This window comes from Elephas maximus, chromosome 3 (genome assembly GCF_024166365.1).
Source record: "Elephas maximus indicus isolate mEleMax1 chromosome 3, mEleMax1 primary haplotype, whole genome shotgun sequence".
NCBI lineage: Eukaryota > Metazoa > Chordata > Mammalia > Proboscidea > Elephantidae > Elephas > Elephas maximus.
The window spans coordinates 167,466,791-167,485,920 of record NC_064821.1 but is presented as its reverse complement, the minus strand read 5'-3'; the positions used below and the strand labels follow the sequence as shown (position 1 = coordinate 167,485,920).

Genomic DNA, 19,130 nt, shown 5'->3' with positions numbered 1-19,130 from the left:
GCTGAGCAAAACCCGAGGTTTTCACCCGGGAACAAGAGTCTCTCAGGAAATTTCAGTCAAGACATCAGCTGAGCTGCAGACACCTGGAGGCTTGGCTAGGGCTGGAGGATTCACTTGAAAGATGGGCTTACTCACATGGCTGTTGGCCAGAAGTCTCAGTTCCTTGTTGGTTGTTGGCAGAAAGTCACAGTTCCTAGCTATGTGGACCTCTCCATAAGGCTGCTTGAGTATTCGCACAACATGGCAGATCTCTTCACCCAGAACTAGAAATGATCCAAAAGAAAGACTGCAATGAGGAGGCTGCATGTCTTTTATGACCTAGTCTCAGAATTCACACACCATTACTTCAACCATATTGTATTCATTAGAAGCAAGCCATTACATCCTGCCTACACTCAACCAATTGCCACTTAGTCAATTCTGACTCATGGTGACTCCATGTGTTGCAAAGTAGAACTGTACTCCATAGGTTATTCATGGCTGTGACTTTCCAGAAGCAAAGTGCCAAGCCTAAATTTTGAATGAATGAATGGATGGATGAATAAATGAAGTAAGGAGATGAGTGCATGAGTCAGAAAATATCAGGTTTCCAAAGGTCTAGGCTCTACCCTTCCTTTCTTCTAGATAGCCTGGTTAGTGAGCTCTGGGGAATGCAGAGAGTTTCTTCATTTCAATACTATTCCCTAAAATATTGTCTTGGTAGTCACAGGTTACATCTTAGAATGCACTTGTGAAGAAAAATCTTAGCATCCCCAAAACAGAGACATAATAGATGATGAAATTCATGGCACGAGCTTCTGTGTGAGCCTGAGCTAGGTCCTTGACTGGACATGACAATTGCAGGGGTGTCACTAGGGCAGCCTCATGAGATAGCCTCCTCTTCTCTGCCAGAGAGAAACAGGACATAAAACCAATCCTCCCCATTGATTCCTTCCCCTTCCCTCAGGTTTCTTCAGCATCCCTGGAGTATTATCAAAGGGAAAGCATCATAGACCACTCCTCCCCTCACTGATTGTCCCCCGACCAGGCTTAACAGGCAAGAGGAACCACTCTGGGTCAGGCACCTTGGGTTTGTCCTCTTTATGCATTACCTTAGCCAATCCTTGGAGCCCTGGTGACGCAGTGGTTATGAGCTCGGCTGCTAACCAAAAAGGTTGGTGTTCGAATCTACTAGCTGATCCTTGGAAATCCTATCTGGCAGTTCTACTCTTCCCTATAGGGTCGCTATGAGTTGGAATTGACTCGATGGCAACAGGTTATCCAATCCTTACACAAGCTCTAAAACATAAAGATTAGTATTCCCTTTTGTCAGAGGAGGAAACAGCCTTAGGGAGATTAAGTGACCTGCCTGAAGCAATGCAGTAAATGAGTAGCAAAATCAGATGTCTTATTGATTCTAAAGCCCTGTGTTCTTAATTATTACTCTGTATGACTGAGGACCTTCAGTCTGCTGGTTCAGTTCTGTCTATACATGATGTAATTCTTATCAATGCAATAGGTAGCAGGTAATAGGCTCTGTCTTGCTACTTGTTATGGCCACTTTTGGAAAATACAGTCTGCCACAGTGTCTAAGGCTTACCTCAGGCAAACCCAAGCCTGGTTTTTCCAAAAATGGCTGCAACAGTATCTCCTGTCTCAATGCTCTTCTTACCTTGTGATTTTAGGTCTTGTCCTACAGGTGGGATTTATGTCCTTGAAATTGGTTGGGCATTTGTGAATGTTTCAACTGATAGGGTATGGAAGAAGTAGAGATATGTGACTTCCAAGACTAAGTCCTAGAAGGTGATATAGTTTCTGCTTTATTTGTTGGAATACTCATTCTTGAAGTCTTCAACTGCCTTGAGACAGCTATGCTATTAAGAAGCACAAAGTAGCCCATGTGAAAAGATCACATGGAGAGGTCTTGAAATTACATGAAAAGAAAGAGATGCCTGGCCACCCCCCTGGCCCCGCCACTGTTCTAGTCCCCAACTGTTCCAGCTCCAGCCACCATCTGAATTCAACCATTTAAGACACCCTGAGTCAGAAATGCCCTCCAGAGCCCTTCCTGAATTCTTGAATCAAAGAAACCATGAGAAAAAATAAAATGATTGTTGTTATTTTAAACCACTAAGTTTTGACGTGATTTGTTATAAAACAACAGAGAACTGGAATAGATACTCATAGGCCCACAGAACCACAGCCTTTTTAGTGGCACCTGGCCATGTATTGGTCAGTTTCTCTACTACCGAGCTCTACTCTTGGTTTCCCTCACTTGATTTCTAGCCTTGGTGCTGAGCCATGGGCCTGACTCCTACCCAGTTCTTGCCAGCCTACCATCCTCAGGGGCCAGTCCCTGATACCAGAATGCCTGGGGTGCTGCTCCACCCAGGATGAGCCTATTGGCCCCCCAATGCAGATAACTATTGGATTATATTCACCACCTAGAGAGTCCAACAACTGCCCCCACCCACCAGACCAGATCAGCCTCAATGAAGCCACAGTTCACCCCATCTCCTCAGGTGCTGACACTAGGAATACTAGTGACCCAGCTTAGGGGACCAGCTGTACCAGGTCCCATCCATTCCTCCCCTTGGCCTCTGTCTTGCCCTGAAGGCCCCGGCCTGGACTCGAAGCTAATCCTGCCTGAGACACAACAGTTATAGGCCTGCACCAACTCACAGATACACCCTTTTACCCTGGTATAATGATACGTTTGCAGACAACAGCCAATTCGGCAGCAAAAGAACTGGTTGTTGGGTGCTGTCAAGTGTATTCTGGCTCATAGGCCACTTCATGTGACAAAGTAGAACCGCCCCATATGGTTTCCTTGGCTGTAATCTTTACAAAAGCAGGTCACCGTATCTTTCTCCCACAGAGTGGCTGGGCGGGTTTGAACTGCCAACCTTTTGATAAGTGGCAGAGTGCTTAACTATCATGCTTTTAGGGTTGCTTAACTAAAGAAGAGGCACCACTAAAATGAAGCGAAGATCAGAAACAAAGGAGTGAATAATGGTTCCATGCAAACCCTAAACCAAAAAGACCAAACCCATTGCCGTGGAGTCCTAGAGACCCTATAGGACAGGGTAGAACTGCCCTGTAGGGTTCACAAGGAGCTGCTGTTGGATTCCAACTGCTGACCTTTTGGTAAGTAACTGAGCTCTTAACCATTGCGCCATCAGGGCTCCATGCAAACCCTGGGGGGTATTTAACAGGACATGGGAAAAATTTTCAGGAAGACCAGCCCAGTGGTTACAGAGTTAAGCTCCAGGTTTCCCATCTGGATACTGCCTTGTAAAAGGCTAATTTCACTGTTGGCAACTGCCTACTTGATATGATTCCAGGGGCTTCACAGGGAAGACGTTTCTTCCTTCCCCTTATTCCCATACCTTCCCTTAGGTTACCTAACCCAACACCTCCAAAGACCTCCACAATTAGAAATTCATTCCTTAGGCTTAAGACTTTTTGGCTCCTGGAAAATATAAGTATCTCTGGCCTTATCAGAGTCAGGGAGAATTAGTTTATAAAGTCCTCTGCTGGGGGCAGGTTGACAGAAGGGAGCTGCTATTAGGAGGTCAGGGGACGGAATAGAAAAGATGGTGGCTGGGAGGGAACGGAATTGCCAAGAAGCAAAGACAACAAGGAATTTGGAAATTTCAGAAAAGCAGATGCCTTGTCCTTCACAATTCTTTGGGAGGCTGGCTGAGCGCTGCTGCCATTACTTTGCCTCTTGCTCCATTTGGAGTCCCTCCACAGTACAAACAGTTGACTCATTCAGATGCTAACTGAAAAGTTGGAGGTTCAAGTCCACCCAGTGGCACCTTGATAAAAAGGCCTGGTGATTTACTTCTGAAAAATTAGCCATGGAAAACCTTATGGACCACAGTTCTACTCTAAAACACATGGGGTTGCCATAAATCAGAGTCACCTCGACGGCAATTGGTTTTGGTCCCTCTGTTTATTGTTGTTAGGTACCGTCAAGTTGATTCCGACCCATAGCAACCCTATGTACAACAGAACAAAACACTGCCCGATCCTGCACCATCCTCACAATCATTGCTATGTTTGACCCCATTGCTACAGCCACTGTGTCAATCTATCTTGTTGAGGGTCTTCCTTTTTTTTGCTGACCCTCTACTTTACCAAGCATGACGTCCTTCTCCAGGGACTGGCTCATCCTGATAACATGTCCAAAGTATGTGAGATGAAGTCTTATCATCCTCGCTTGTAATTAGCAAATATTTTTTCCAAGACAGATTTGTTCGTTTTTCTGGCAGTCCATGATATATTAGCAGTGGGATATTTCTCCCACACGTCAATGAGTGTGGTTAGGTTAGTCAGCCCCAGGGGCCATAGACATACAGACAGATCAAGATGAAAGGGCCAAACATCTGTCACTTCACAGATCCAGGTGGAACTCGAAGCTGCACTCACCCTAAACCACCTGACAGATTCGGAAGTGCACAAACTTTATGGTGGGACAAAGCTAGCTGAGTTCAAATTCAGCCCTGCTTCTCACTAGCTGTGTGACTGTGGATTAGTTTATTACCCTCTCTGAGCCATAGCCTCTCCATTCATAAACTGAGCATCATCATACCTAACTCAGAGGATTGCTACGAGGATGAATGAGAACAGGTTTGCAGTGTCTGTAATGCAGAGCCTGGGACCCAGTAGATGCTCAAAGACAGTTGTCCCTCTCCCCTTTCCTCTCGGCTTTGTCCTCGTGCGTTTCGTTAGTCAGATCCCTGTGGTTTTCCTAGAACATCCCTGGCTGTGAACCATTCACCACTAAACACCCTATGGAGTGGTAAAATGTATAATGAGGAATTTCTAGGGACATAAAAATTCTATCATTTTGTGTGCTCGTGTTAACCCTCCATCACTTTTAGTGAGAAGCAGACTTGCATAGTGGAACAGACACCACCGGCTTTCTCCCGTTTCTCCAGATTGAATTTTATTTTATTAAGAGCAGAACAATGAGCCTGATTTTCCTCCCTTGATACTAAAGAAGACAAATTAGCCAAAAGGAAATTCTGCTGAAGCTGTAGTTAGTACTTGAGATCTGGGCCCTAAGGTGCAGCCTTCTGTGTAACCTCAGGAGGCTGTGTCCTTGCTTGTGCCTGGTTCTGCCTGACGTGTCACGCTGGGTCAGCAGCACAGGAGCCCCAGAGCCAGTCTGGGGCCTGGTCATCAGAGCAGCTGAGCAGGACATGTGCAATTTAAGTGACCCTGGGCCTGGAGGGAGTCCCTGGGTGGTGCAAATCATTAACATGCTCTGTTGCTAACTGAAAGGTTGGAGGTTCGAGTTCACTCAGAGGCTCCTTGGAAGAAAGGCCTGGTGATCTACTTCCCAAAAATCAGCCACCGAAAGCCCCATGGAGCACAGTTCTACTCTGACACACACAGGATCGTTACGAGTCCGAGTTGACTCAATGGCAATTGGCTTAACTGGGCCCGGCCACTGGACATGCCTCCTCCCTAAGCAACTCATGCTTCAGGGCTCACAGCCACATCTGGTTGTGAGGACTGGGAACCTGAGTCACCCACGGTGGCCCAGCTCCAGTCAACAACCAGGCATTGAGAGCCTACAGTGTGCTGGGCAGTGTCAGACGTGGAGGGTATGGGTCTCCAAGCTCCAGAATCATAAAACACAATCTAGATCAAGGATTCTTAACCTTTTTGGTGCCTTTGGAAATCAGGGGAAGTATGGACCTCTTCTTTGAATTATGTTTTCGAAAGTATACAATGAAGTAAGAAAACAAAGGAAACCGATTAGGTTGAAATATGCACGGCCTCAGGCACACGTGGAGGACTGTATCACTGATAAAGAAGAGGCCTAAACAGATAGAAATGGCAGTGGAGGTGCCTGGGGACTTTGTGAGGGTGTGGAGGACTTTCACCGGCAGTTACTGGGAAAGGCGTTCCATGCAGAGGGAACCGCATAAGCAAATGCTTGCAAACAAGGGAGTTGAGGTGTGTGGAGGCCACGGAGTAATGGAGTGAGGCTGCAGCTGGTTACTGGTAGCAGAGCCATCTCTCTTAGTCCTAGAATCCTAACCAGTAAAGGCTGTGGACCTAGTTTCCCGTCAGGCCACTAGCAATGGGACAATGAGCCCTGCTGCCTTAGCACCAAGAGATCTATCCCCTAAGGAAGCTCCGAAACCACGTGAGGATGAGGGAGGAAAGAAAGGCCCTGAGAAAAGGGGGCCTCACAGCAGCTCCATCTCCCTGCCCCTCTTCATGTCCCCAGGACAGCCGCGCTGGGCATTCCCCTGTGCAGAGAAAGAAGTAGTCCACAGTCCAACAGCTTCCAACTGCTCTGGATGACGTTCCTGCACCAGCCGGCCTCTGTATTGTTATGTCGGAATTAGTTTCCGGCAGAACTGTCAGAAGGGAAAGTTTAATTCAACACTGATTCCATGAGCATGTCAGCCTTGTGTTATATTAGGTTCTAGGAGAGACTTAAGGTGCCCTGGTGGTGAAAGGTGAAGCACTCAGCTGCTAACCGATAGGTTGGTGGTTGGAACCCACCTGGCAGCTCCTCGGAAAAAAGACCTGGTGATCTGCTCCTGTAAAGATTAAATCTACTGCTGTTGAGTCAATTCTGACTCACAGCGACCTTACAGGACAGAGTAGAACTGCCCCATAGGGTTTCCAAGGCTATAATCTTTATGGAAGCAGTCTGCCACATCTTTCTCCCACGGAGGGACTGGTGGGTTCTAACCCCTGACCTTCTGGTTAGCAGCCTAGTGCTTAACCACTGTGTCACCAGGGCTTTTCTGTAAAGATTACAGCCTAGGACACCCTATGGGGCAGTTCCACTCTGTCACATGGGGTCGCTATGAGTTGGAATCTATTTGGAAGGCACTCAAAACCAACAACAGGGTCTATGACAGATTAGGCTGGTGCCTAAATTGGAGTTGCCCTAGAACCGAGGCAAGCATGGGATGACCACAGGCCTGGTGGGAGGGGGGTGGTGGTGGTGGTGTTGTTGGGCGCTGTCAAGTCAGCTCCGACTCATCGTGTACTCTAAGACCATGCATACAGTGTTTACTGGTTAATCCGCCCCGTCCATAGGGCTTCTTGGCTGTAATCTTTTTTTTTTTTTTTTTTAATTAATTTGTATTGTGCTTTAAGTGAAAGTTTACAAATCAGGTCAGCCTCTCATACAAAAATTTACATACACCTTTCTATACACTCCTAATTGCTCTCCCCCTAATGAGATAGCATAGTCCCTTCCCTCCACTCTCTCTCCTCCTGTCCATTCGGGCAGCTTCTGGCCCCCTCTGCCCTTTCATCTTCCCCCCAGACAGGAGATGTCAACATAGTCTCAGGTGTCTACTTGATTCATGAAGCTCGTTCTTCACCAGTATCATTTTCCATCCGCTATTCCAGTCCAATCCCTGCCTGAAGAGTTGGCTTCGGGAATGGTTCCTGTCTTGGGCTAACAGATGGTCTGAGGACCATGGTTGCCGGGGTCCCTCTAGTCCCAGTCTGACCATTAAGTCTGGTGTTTTTGCCAGAATTTGGGGTCTGCATCCCACTGTTCTCCTGCTCCCTCAGGGGTTCTCTGTTGTGTTCCCTGTTAGGGCAGTCATTGGTTGTAGCCAGGCACCTTCTAGTTCTTCTGGTCTCAGGCTGATGTAGTCTCTGGTTTATGTAGTCCTTTCTATCGCTTAGGCTCATAATTTACCTTGTGTCTTTGGTGCTCTACATTCTTCCTTGCTCCAGGTGGGTTGAGACCAATGATACGTCTTAGATGGCCGCTTGCTAGCATTTAAGACCCCAGACGCCACTCTCCAAAGTGGAATGCAGAATGTTTCCTTAATAGATTTTATTATGCCAGTTGGCTGTAATCTTTATGGAAGCAGTTCGCTAGGCTTAGTGCAAACCCAGGGACCCATTATGTACTAGTGGTATCTCTCTTTTTCAAAGGCAGAAACAGACTGAGTTCAAACTGGGCTTAAGTGGCTTGCACAGGGGCACACAGCTAGTAACTGGCAGAGCCAAGCCAAAGTCTGGGCCCCTATGCTAGACTCTTCCTTCAAGCATTAGACATCTTTGTTACTTGCCGTTGACTCGGCTCTGACTCATGGTGACCTTATATACAACAGAAGGAAATGATACCCGGTCCTGTACCATCGTCATGATCATTGGTATGTTTGAGTCCGTTGCTGGGGGTATCGTGTAATGCCTTCCAACCTAGGGGCTCATCTTCCAGCACCATACCAGGCAATGTTCTGTTGTGATCCATAAGGTTTTCATTGGCTAATTTTTGGAAGTAGATCACCAGGCCTTTCTTCCTAGTCTATCACAGTCTGGAGGCTTCACTGAAACCTGTCCACCGTGGATGACTCTGCTGGCATTTGAAATACAGTGATATAGCTTCCAGCATCACAGCAACACGCAAGCCACCATAGCACAACAGACTGACAGATGAGTGTTGGCTTAAGTATTAGAAAATAAAATGTGAAGAATCAAAACACAAAACACAAGTGTGACAAAGCCACAAGCTTCTAGGAGTCATTTTCTGCAGTGAGGGAAGCCAGGATGCTAGCAGCTTTGGCTGAGGCAGAAGATGACCACCCTGGGCGCCAGCATCAGCAACAGGGACTCATTGCAGCTGAGGTGAAGCGTTGGCGGTCAGCAGACAATCTGAGACACCACCAAAGAATTCCCAGGACCATGGAGCAAATTTATGCTTGTAAGTTCTCTTAGAGAATAGAAGATGTATATGTTGGAGAAAGATCATGGGTGTAGGAGAAAGGCCACACATGGGTGCTTGAATCAGGGTGATGTGACTTCCTGCGCATCATTTGACCTTTCAGAGTCTGTTCTCTCACCCATAACATGAGAATGATAATCCTGGCCTCACCTGTTGGTTATGAGGATTAAATGAGATGACATAAATAAAGTGGGCCAACACAGTGCTTGACACACTGTGAGTGCTCACTAAATACATACTTTTCTCCCTTTTTTTTTTCAGAAGAATTTTTAGAGCCTGCATAATTTTGTTTGAAGTTTTATGTAAATTTATGTGAAGTGACATTCAGACTCGCTCATCTGTGTGATCCCTTTAATGCTACCTGCAGCTTCAGTAAAATTGAAATTCAAATCATACATTTTATTTAATGGGATGACCGAGATGTTTGGAAAAAAGAGAGGAGGAACAGAGGGGGAAGGAAAAACCTATATTAGGAAGAAAGGACTTTGGCATTAAAAATAAAGGAGTTTTTGTTAAGTGGATCCTCATTTTTAAAAAAAAAACTCAAATTTTAATTTAAAGATTTAGATTCTTACCAGTGAAAGAATAAATGACCTCAAAGTGGGGTCTGCCATTCCTTACTAAAATTCTGCCTTATGATTTTTTCCCACTATTTTTCATGTATCTTATTTTTTTTAGTTGGTCATTTGCTTACTACATAAATATGTTGAAGGCTATGCTCAAGGACGGATACTGAAAAGCAGAACCATTGGACATTTTAGAAAAATTTGTTTGGGTTTCAGATCTAAGGACTAAAAGAAAAAGATGCCCATCTACATAAAAGAAAAAAGGTATATGGATTTTTTTTTCAAACTGACAATGGATTTAAGGTATAAAAAATACTGTAAAAAAATTAAAAGTGCAGAAAACTATAAAGTAAGAATTGCCCCAAATCCCACCACCTGATGATAACCAAACTTTATTCCTTTGTAAAAGCTTCTTGTATATTGAGGATATTAACCTTATACAAGTCATCTGTATTCTCACAATTTGTCCCCTACCATTCAACCTTTTAACTTATAGGTATCTTTTTGATGAGAAGCTTTGAATTTTTATATTGCCAAATCTATCGATATTTTCTATTCTGAAATTTTTCACATTTATGAAAGTCTGTCTCCAAATTATGGAAAATTTACTTATTTTCTACTCCTTTATTGGTTTCATTTTTAAAATTGTGCTTTAGGTGAAAGTTTACAGAGGAAATTAATTTCTCATTCAAAAATTTATACACAATTTGTTTTGTGACATTGGTTGCAATCCCCAGAATGTGTCAGCACACTCTGCCTCTCCACCCTGGGTTCTGGGTGTCCATTTGTAGTCCAGTTTTCCTGTCCCTTTCGGCCTTCTTGGCTTTGTTTTTGGGCAGGTGTTGCTCATTTGGTCTTGTATACTTGATTGACTAGGAAGCACATTTCTCACGTGTATGTTATTGTCCAAACCTTGGCTGAAGGGTCAAGTTTGGGAGTGGCTTCAGTTCTGAGTTAGCAGGGTTCCTCCAGTCTCTGTCAGACCAGTAATTCTGATTATTTATGTGAATTTTAATTTTGTTCTACATTTTTCTTCCCCTCTGTCTAGGGCCCTCTATTGTGATCCCTGTTAGAGTGGTTGGTGGTGGTAGCCAGGTACCATCCAGTTCTGGGCTCAGGCTGATGGAGACTGTGGTCCATGTGGTCCATTAGTTCTTTGAACTAATATTTAACATGTGTCTTTGGTTTTCTTCATTCTCTTTTGCACCAGATGGGATGGGACTAATAGATGTATCTGAAATGGCCACTCCCGAGCTTTTAAGACCCCAGACACTACTCACCAAAGTAGGATATGGTTTCATTTTTTACATTAACTTATGATGATATTCCCTGGTGGCAAAGTGGTCCAGCTGCTGCTTGGAAACCCTATGGGGCAGTTCTTCTCTGTCCTATTGGGTCGCTATTAGTCGGAATCAACTTGATGGCAATGGTTTTGGGCTTTTGTTTTGATATTTCTAGATTTTATTTAGATATAAAAAACAAGGTTTAGATTCAGACTTACTTTTTCCAAATGGCTAGCCAGGGTTTTCACCACAAGTTATTGGATAATCTATCTTTTCTCTTTTTATTTGAATTGCTACTTTTATAATATACTTAATTTCCATATGTATTTGGAACTATACATGGATTTTATAGTCTTTTCCATTATCTTCCCATCTGATATAGTTTTAATGAGTAACTTTTTAAGACATCTTAGTATCTGTTGTCAGTTTTGCATACTACTTTTGAAATAAAGTATACAATCAATGTCTTCTATGAACAAATTGGTTTACAAAACAATATTTAAAAGATACATACTGTATATAGGAGCAAGGAGCCCTGATGGTGCAGTGCTTAAAGTGCTCGACTGCTAACTGAAAGGTCTGCCATTGAACTTACCAGCTGCTCCGTGGGAGAAAGATGTGACAGTCTGCTCCCATAAAGATTTACAGCCTCTGGGGCAGTGCTCCTCTGTCCTAAAGTGTTGCTATGAGTTGGAATCAACTCAGTGGCAATGGGTTTGTTTTTTTGGTACCTAGGAAGGAAGGAAGGGAGGAATGGAGAAAGGGAGGGAGGAGAAAGGAAGAAAAGAGGGAGGAAGTTCAGCAAGAGAGAGGACGGGGGAAAGACGGGAGAACAGAAAAAGCATTGAAGGGAGAGAATATTTCTTTTTCTATGATTAAACCAATGAGTGTAAAAAGGTCTACCTTTAGCTATACTATATCAGAATTTCTAACTGAAACGGGCTTGAAGCAAAATCAAAACAGAAGAAAGACAAATGTCCTTTTAATTGTAACAGAATGTTGCAGAATTGGCACAATTCCTCCCTGGACAAAATTGTCCCCTCTGAAAATAAAGTTATGCTCTCTGTTGAGTGGTTTAAAAAAAAAATTACACCACAAAGGAAAGTCATTTGGGAGGTCAGTCTCTTCTCAGGGGTAGCGTGCCTGAGACTGTCTGAGCAGTTGCAGCTCTTCTACTCCTCACGCAGCCTTGCGTGTTTGGAATGAAGTATCACTCCGCATTCAGCCGGAAGTGTAGAGCCTCACTGCACTGCAGGGTGCAAACCAGACCTTCGTCTCCAGCACACCATGAAGAAACCGGGTTGCCTGAGCTCCTGGAGGCTAATTGTGTGCAGCTCTGGGAAGGGGGTGTGGCGGGAACAAGCCAAGAATTAAGAGAGGCCCACGGTTCTGTCAGCATGGCCTGACAGAGTTGAACTCTATGTTCAAGTAATTTACTCAGCAAGCAACGTCACAAGTCATTCCCGGAACACTGTCATATCTTCTGAAATACTGAATGATAATCGTTCCTCTCTCTCATTTCCTTCTAACTAAAAAATGTCAAACCCGAACTCAGCATTATTCCCTTTGTGTGAAATGGAAAAGCTTCATGGGGGAACTGGATGCAAATTCAGTCGCAGTTGGGGCCATGGTCATGATTCTCTGGCAGTTACTAAGAGGAAGATGTGTTTTGATGGAAAGAGCTCCCAATTTGGTCTGAAAAGACCTGAGTTTGAGACCCAGCTCCCTCTTTCATAGCTGTGACCCTGGACAAGTCAAGCATCATTTCTACTTCTTTATCAATGAAAAGGCAGATGGAAGCGGTTCTGCCTGCTTAACAAAGTTTGAGTGAGACTCATTCTTATGACAAGTTTTTACTGAGTATCAATTGTGTTCCAGGCACAGTGCTAGACCCTGGGGGTACAGCAATTAAACAGGACAGAGAGCATCTAGGTCCTCATGGAGATTAGAGTCTGGCAGGGAAGCCAAATGTTAAATCAGCAACTAGAGTGAAATGGGAGAGTAATTACTACCGGAAGCAGAAAGTGCTATCAGTATAAAATTTCAGATAAATTTAAAGTGTGCAAATGGTGAAAAACTCTGGAAGAATACATATCAAACTGTTAAGAACTATGAGGAGGGATAACAAAGGGCTTTAACTTTCTAAGTTGTATGTGTGTTGTCGCTAGGTGCCATCGAGTTGGTTCATAGCGACCCTGTGTACCACACAATGAAACACTGCCCAGTGCTAGGCAATCCTCACAATGGTTGTTATGCTTGAGCCCATTGTTGCAGCCACTGTGTCAGTCCATCTCATTGAGGGTCTTCCTCTTTTGCACTGATGCTCTACTTCACCAAGCATCATGTCCTTCTCCAGGGATTGATCCCTCCTGATAACATGTTCAAAGTATGTGAGAAGTAGTCCTGCCATTCTCGCTTCTAAGGAGCATTCTGGCTGTACTTCTTCCAAGACATATTTGCTCATTCTTTTGGCAGTCCATGGTATATTCAATATTCTTTGCCACTGCCACAATTCAAAGGCATCGAGTCTTCTTCAGTCTTCCTTATTCATTGTCCAGCTTTTGCATGTGTGTGAGGCTATTGAAAATGCCATGGCTTTGGTTCAGGTGCACCCTACTCTTCAACGTGACATCTTTGTTTTTTTTTCTTAATACTTTAAAGAGGTCTTTTGGAGATTTGCCCAATGCAATACGTAGTTTGATTTCTTGACCACTGCTTCCATGGGTATCTATTGTGGATCCAAGTAAAACGAAACCCTTGACAATTTCAATCTTTTCTCCATTTATCATGATGTGGCTAAGTTGTATATTTGTGTAATATTTGAATGTTTTATAACCAGGCTGTTACTATTTTACTTATAAAAAATAAAGACTTGAAAAATTAAACAGGTTAAAAAATGTATTTGGATGTTCTTAGGAATATGAAGAAGACTCTGGGTGCTGCAAATAATTAACACACTCAGATGTTAACTGAAAATTTGGAGGTTCAAGTCTGTCCAGAGGCAGCTTGGAAGAAAGGCCTGGTGATCTCCTGAGAAATTAGCCATTCATCCGAAGCACAGTTTTACTCTGACACACATGGGGTCGCCATGAGTTGGAATCAACTTGATGGTAGCCAGTCTGGTGGTGTAGGACTATGAAGCTATTTGATTTAGAACCCAGTCTTTCATGATGTAATTGATTTGTTGCAGTTCTGGGAAGCAGATTGAGGAGGGTAAAGAGTGAATCATTTCAGCAGAAACCCTTTATCTTATGCTGCTACTCTATAACAGCAAATGTGAGTATTCCCTTGGGCAGCAAGCATAGCCCTGTGGCTTGAGAGAAGTGCCCTCTGAAAACTTCATGGCATTTCCCATGAGAGTTCTGAACCAGGACCAGTGGGGTCTAACACAAGACGAATAAGAATTCATTAGGTGTCTCTGGTAAAGGGGATGGCAATGCAATGGCAGCAGACCATAAATCAAATGACCATTTTCTATGGAGAACTGGCATGGACTCAGAGGAGCTGGCTTGGAGTCTTCTTTCCAGTTTGTTAAGCACCTTTTCTTTTTTGGCTGGCAAAGTTTGGCGTGGGCACCCAGCACAATGCAGAAACCTCGCCCCTTCGTTCCCAGTCAGTGCACACCGCCCAGGGTCAGCCTTTGTCCCAGGCGTGGAGTTAGCAAGCCACAGCTCTTTGTTTGAAGATGACTAAGCGAGGGCTTCCCCCTCCTTCATTTTCTTTTTCTGGCTGTAAATACATAGGTCTGTGTGTACACAGCAGATGGCTTTCTGACGAGGCCCAAATTCATCCAGTCTTTGGGGAAAAAAAAAACTACTGCAAGAAAGACTGTTATTCCAATCTGATAAGGTTTTCTATTTTCAGCTAGAAAAATGAGTGTAAGTGGGGAAAAAAAAGGAAAGTGAAAGGAACAAAAGCAGCCAATACTTCACTTGGGAGATGGATTTGGGGAGTTTTCAAGTATGGGAATCCTCTCTACCTCCCAGCACTGCTCCCGCCTGTGGCCCAGAAGCCACCAAGAAGGCAGTTCCAAACAGTAAAATATATACTCACCAACCGGCTTCAGGACAGCAGTTATATCTGAGGGGGGTGGGAAGGGAACAGGGCTGGGAAGGGTTAAAAAGACAGCTTGAACTGTTCCTATATTTATTTTTCTTTAAAACATAGTTTTTTTTTTCTTTAAAAAGTAAATATGGGTAATGGATAGTTGGTGTTTTTGCATTTGGAATAGTTAAGAGCAAGGACTATGGAACCAGACCACTAGGGTTAGAATCCCAGCTCTGCCATTTACAAGCTGTGTGACTGTCTGTACCAAGCTATCCAATTGCTCTGTGCCTCAGTTTTCTCATCTTTAAAATGGGGATAATAATAGTAGATACCTTATAGGGTTCATTTATTCATTCAACAAATATTTACTGAGGACCTACTATGTGCCAGGGACTGCTCTAGGCACCTGGGGTACAGCAATGATCAAAGCACACACAAATCTACGCCCTCAGGGAGCATACTTTCTAAAAAGAGAGAGAAAAATAAGCAAGGTAAATAATGATAAATATAGTATGTGAGATAGGAATAAGCACTCAAGTGGAAAAACAAAAGAGATGGGAAGGGACAAGGGCGCTGACATTTTAGTTTGAGTGGCCAGGGAAGGCCTCTTGAGAAGTGGTATTTGAGTAAAGTGCAAAGGAGTTGATTACATGTAAAATACCTAGAAGAGTACCTGGCACTCAATAAAGGTTAACTTTATTTTTATTATCCATATTTGAAATACATCTTTTTGCTGTTAATAACAGTTTTTAACTAACCAAGAAGGATACATAAAAAAACAGTTGTCTTGGAGTTGATTCTGACTCCTGGTGGCCCCACACGTGTCAGAGTAGAACTGTGCTCCATAGGGTTTTCAGGGATGGATTTTTCAGAAATAGATCACCAGCCCTTGCTTCTGAGGTACCTTTAAAAAAAATTGAGGTACCTCTGGGTGGACTTGAATCTCCAACTTTTCAATTAGTAGCTGAGCACATTAATCATTTGCACCTTTCAGGGACTTCAGAAGGATATATGGACATATAGAAATGACTGGAACAAATAGCATTTTGGGGCTTTAATCAAGGAATGCTCATTTGGGTCAAGAAACCTTGCCACCAGGTGATACTGACCCACAAGGGGAAAATGCAGCCAAGAAACAAATAATTCAAAAGTAATTTATATTTTAAAGAGATAGATATATAAAAAGACTTTAATCATCTCCCTTTAAGATTGGGACCAGAAATCTATTTAATACATAGACCTGGAAATGGACAACTATTCAATATACAGACCAAAAATGTAAATTGTGGTCATAGTCTATGTTATAACCTGTTAAGGATGAGGGAAAGAAGGAAAGAAAAAAAAATAACGAGAGAAAAATGAAAAGAAGAATGAAATAGATATATTGAGTGAACAATAGAAATAGACAAGCTGACACACCTTGCTAAATAGCCAGACAAACTCTGGAAAGACAGAAACACTCAGGAGAAGAGATAAGAAAAAGGTATCGAGAGAATTTCATGGAGTCTAAAAAAAAAAAAAAAATTTTTATTTTTTTTTAATCCCCATCTTTTGGCTTTTGAGGTGTTATCCTTGAAAACTACAAATAGTGCTGTGTTTTTGTGACTTGGGCATTAGCAGATGCAGTGCAGGTGGTGCTTCCATTACTGGAAGTTTAAATGGAGGTAAACTTCCTGCCCTGTGCACTACTCTCAAGCCCTTATTTAAAGTCGGGTTTGAAGAGTGTGCTAGAAATGTCCTCAGGGGCTCCTCCTGCTGTCTAGAACTAGGAGAAGACAAGCCCAACCTGAACTATGTAACATCCCTCTCCCCTCCTTCCCAAAATATACCTAAGCCAATAAATTTAGACAATGAAAAATTTAGCAGCTCGAAAAATAAGAGCATTTTACCCTGCAGATTTCTGGTGAGAGAAAATACATTTATAAACAGAATATGTCTAGTTTTTAAGCAAGTTCCTTTTTTACCAACAGTAGGTAACAAAATCGCAGGCAGATTAAGTCTTGCCTAAGAGATTCCGAGATATAGACTGATAAGGCTAAGGCACAAATATTCATTCCACCAACAAGTAGATGAACAGAGAAAATATCAGAGCATAGGCTTCAGAGGTAACAGGGCTGAAACGCAAAGGGCCAGCAGCATCCTGATGAAGCTTCCTGTACAGAAGAGCCAAAATGGAAATCTAGGCTCAATGCTATGCAGAACACAAACCATCCTTGGAAGGGAGCCCTGAAGAGCAATGCAGGACATGCTGGTCCTAGTTAGGTGAGCTGAGTCCCCGAGGCCCAGAGGAGCTCTGTGTGGGGAACAGCAGCCAAGCAGAGGTAAAATCAAACAGAATAGAGGACCACTTTTCAAGGAGAGATGATCTAAGAGAAAGTGGAGCATCAGGGAGCTGGCAGGCTCAGCGGGAGAGGAAGGGGGAGCACTCCCATAAGCCTCTGGTGGGAGAGACAATGGACAACTTTCAAGGTGTGGGAGTACTTTTCATTTTCTTAGGCTCTGCTGATCTGCATTTAGTATTTTATCTTAAGAAAATAAATAATACAGGCAAAAAGTGTACCTAGAAGGTCAAATAAATTATGGCCCACTTATATGCAAGAGTTATTACGCAGTCATTAAAATAATGTAAAATATTTCAAATGGTGTGTGGGCGCTCCTAGTTAAAGATGGCAACTTGAATGTATGTGTTTACTGTTACCCTCTCAGAAAATCCTACAGAATTACATTAAGAGGATCAAAAAGGCAAAAACTCATAGGTTACAGAACAGGAGAGGAGACAACAGCAGAACATATATTTATCAACAAAATTTGAGAAGCTTGAAAGCCAACAGATGAGCATTATCTTACTTGACACACCCTAAAGGATGGCCATCTGTGGGGTAGGGATAGGGTGGAAGGACTGAGACGCAATCCAGTCCTGCTCCTCAGAACCCCAGAATATCTCAAGGGGGTGGGTGTGGCTAAAAAAATGGACTGGTTGAGAAATTATAAAAATTCTGTAAACTGGTTGTCTTAGTTGTTGTCAAGTTGATTCCACTCATAGTGACCCCATGTATGTCAGATTAGAACTGTGCTCTACCTTCCCTACCCTACCCCTGCCAATGGCTGTGACCTTTCTGAAGTAGATTGCCAGGCCTTTCTTCCAAGGCACCTTTGGGTAGATTCAGACTGCAGGCTTTCAGCTAGTAGCCAGCACTTAACTATCTCCATCACTAAAAAAAAAAAAAATTTTTTTTTTTTTTTTTATCTCCATCACTAGGGACTCCAAAAATCCTCTAGACCCCAACTACCTTTCCCCAGCCATGAGTCTACTCCTGCTGCTTTCTCCCACCCTATGGAAGTCTGGAGGGTACCTCTCTGGAGGTACTATGTGGAGTCTACACTGTAGACGATGGCTCACCAGGCACAGAGAAGGATGGGAATGACTTTTGCGTTTATCCTTTTTGCTTTTCTTCATTTTACAAGTCAGTTGCAGCTACACTAAACATACACTACTTGTAATCAGATAAAAAATATTTTAAAAATAATAAAGGTAGCATATGTTGCAGTAAAATGAAATTTTAATAGCGCTGAAAAGAAAGAAGTTAAGAGCAAAAGCCCCCCTCTTGTCCATACCCACTCCCACACTCCGGAGATGATCACTATTGACAGTGATTTTGTGTATCCTTGGAGGAAAAAAAGGTGTTTTTTTAGAAAAAGTAAAATGAAAGCAAAAAAAAAAATGCCAAAGAGAGAGACCTCAGTTTTGTTAAAACTCAGAAAATAAGAGCGGACTTCGACACTTGCCAGGAGAGTCCAAGAGGCTCCTGAGCAAGAAGAGGGGGAAGAGAAAGGATAGGAAACAAATGAATTCCGTGTGGTCTTTAAAGACGCTGGTTAAAGTAAGGAGGCCTTAAGGCCTCCTTGATTTAGCAACACTGCACCATCATTAAAGTGACAGCCTTTAAATAAAGTTAAAGAAACAATGAATAACTCATTTCTTTCCTCTAATTCATACCTTGCCCGTAAGGCTCTGACTTCCTGGGATTTTTAATAAAAACTGAGTATGTCAGCAGAACCTTTTTTTTTTTTCATTAACAATTTATCTATAAAAAACTATGCAGGTGGCTAAATGACAAAGCAAAAAAAATAAATAAATAAAAAAGAGAGAGAGGGAGGGAGGGAGAGAGAGAATGAGAGAACAACAGCAAAAAAAAAAAAAAAAGATCCTAATATGGAGACTCTTTAGAAATTTTTAGTCTACAGTGAAAAATTTGCTCTCTGACTCTATTTCTAATAATTAGAATTTGGAATTGTACCCAGCCCTTGTTCTGCTTCCACAGTAAAATCGCGGCTCTTCTTGGCTTATGCAAATACAAAGACTTGCTTTCATCTGGCTCTGCTGCCTGTCTACACAGGAGTATCTTGCCAAGGTGAATAATCTTGATTAAATTAAGAATTTCCAAGGTCTTTTATGCACTTAAGGAAATACATCATATCTAAAGCGAAGGTTTGGATATGTCTTCTACATAGGTTACCCAGGCTGTTTCT

At 43.0% G+C, this 19,130-nt stretch overlaps 1 long non-coding RNA gene across 1 annotated transcript in view; it reads left to right on the top strand.

The window, feature by feature from the left end:
- The first annotated feature begins 2,970 nt into the window (after positions 1–2,970).
- Positions 2,971–19,130, top strand: part of LOC126073409 (uncharacterized) — a 33,122-nt gene continuing 16,962 nt past the window's right edge. The window contains exon 1 of the long non-coding RNA XR_007516735.1: positions 2,971–3,126. This is a non-coding gene — a long non-coding RNA (uncharacterized LOC126073409). The remainder of the gene's footprint in view (positions 3,127–19,130) is intronic.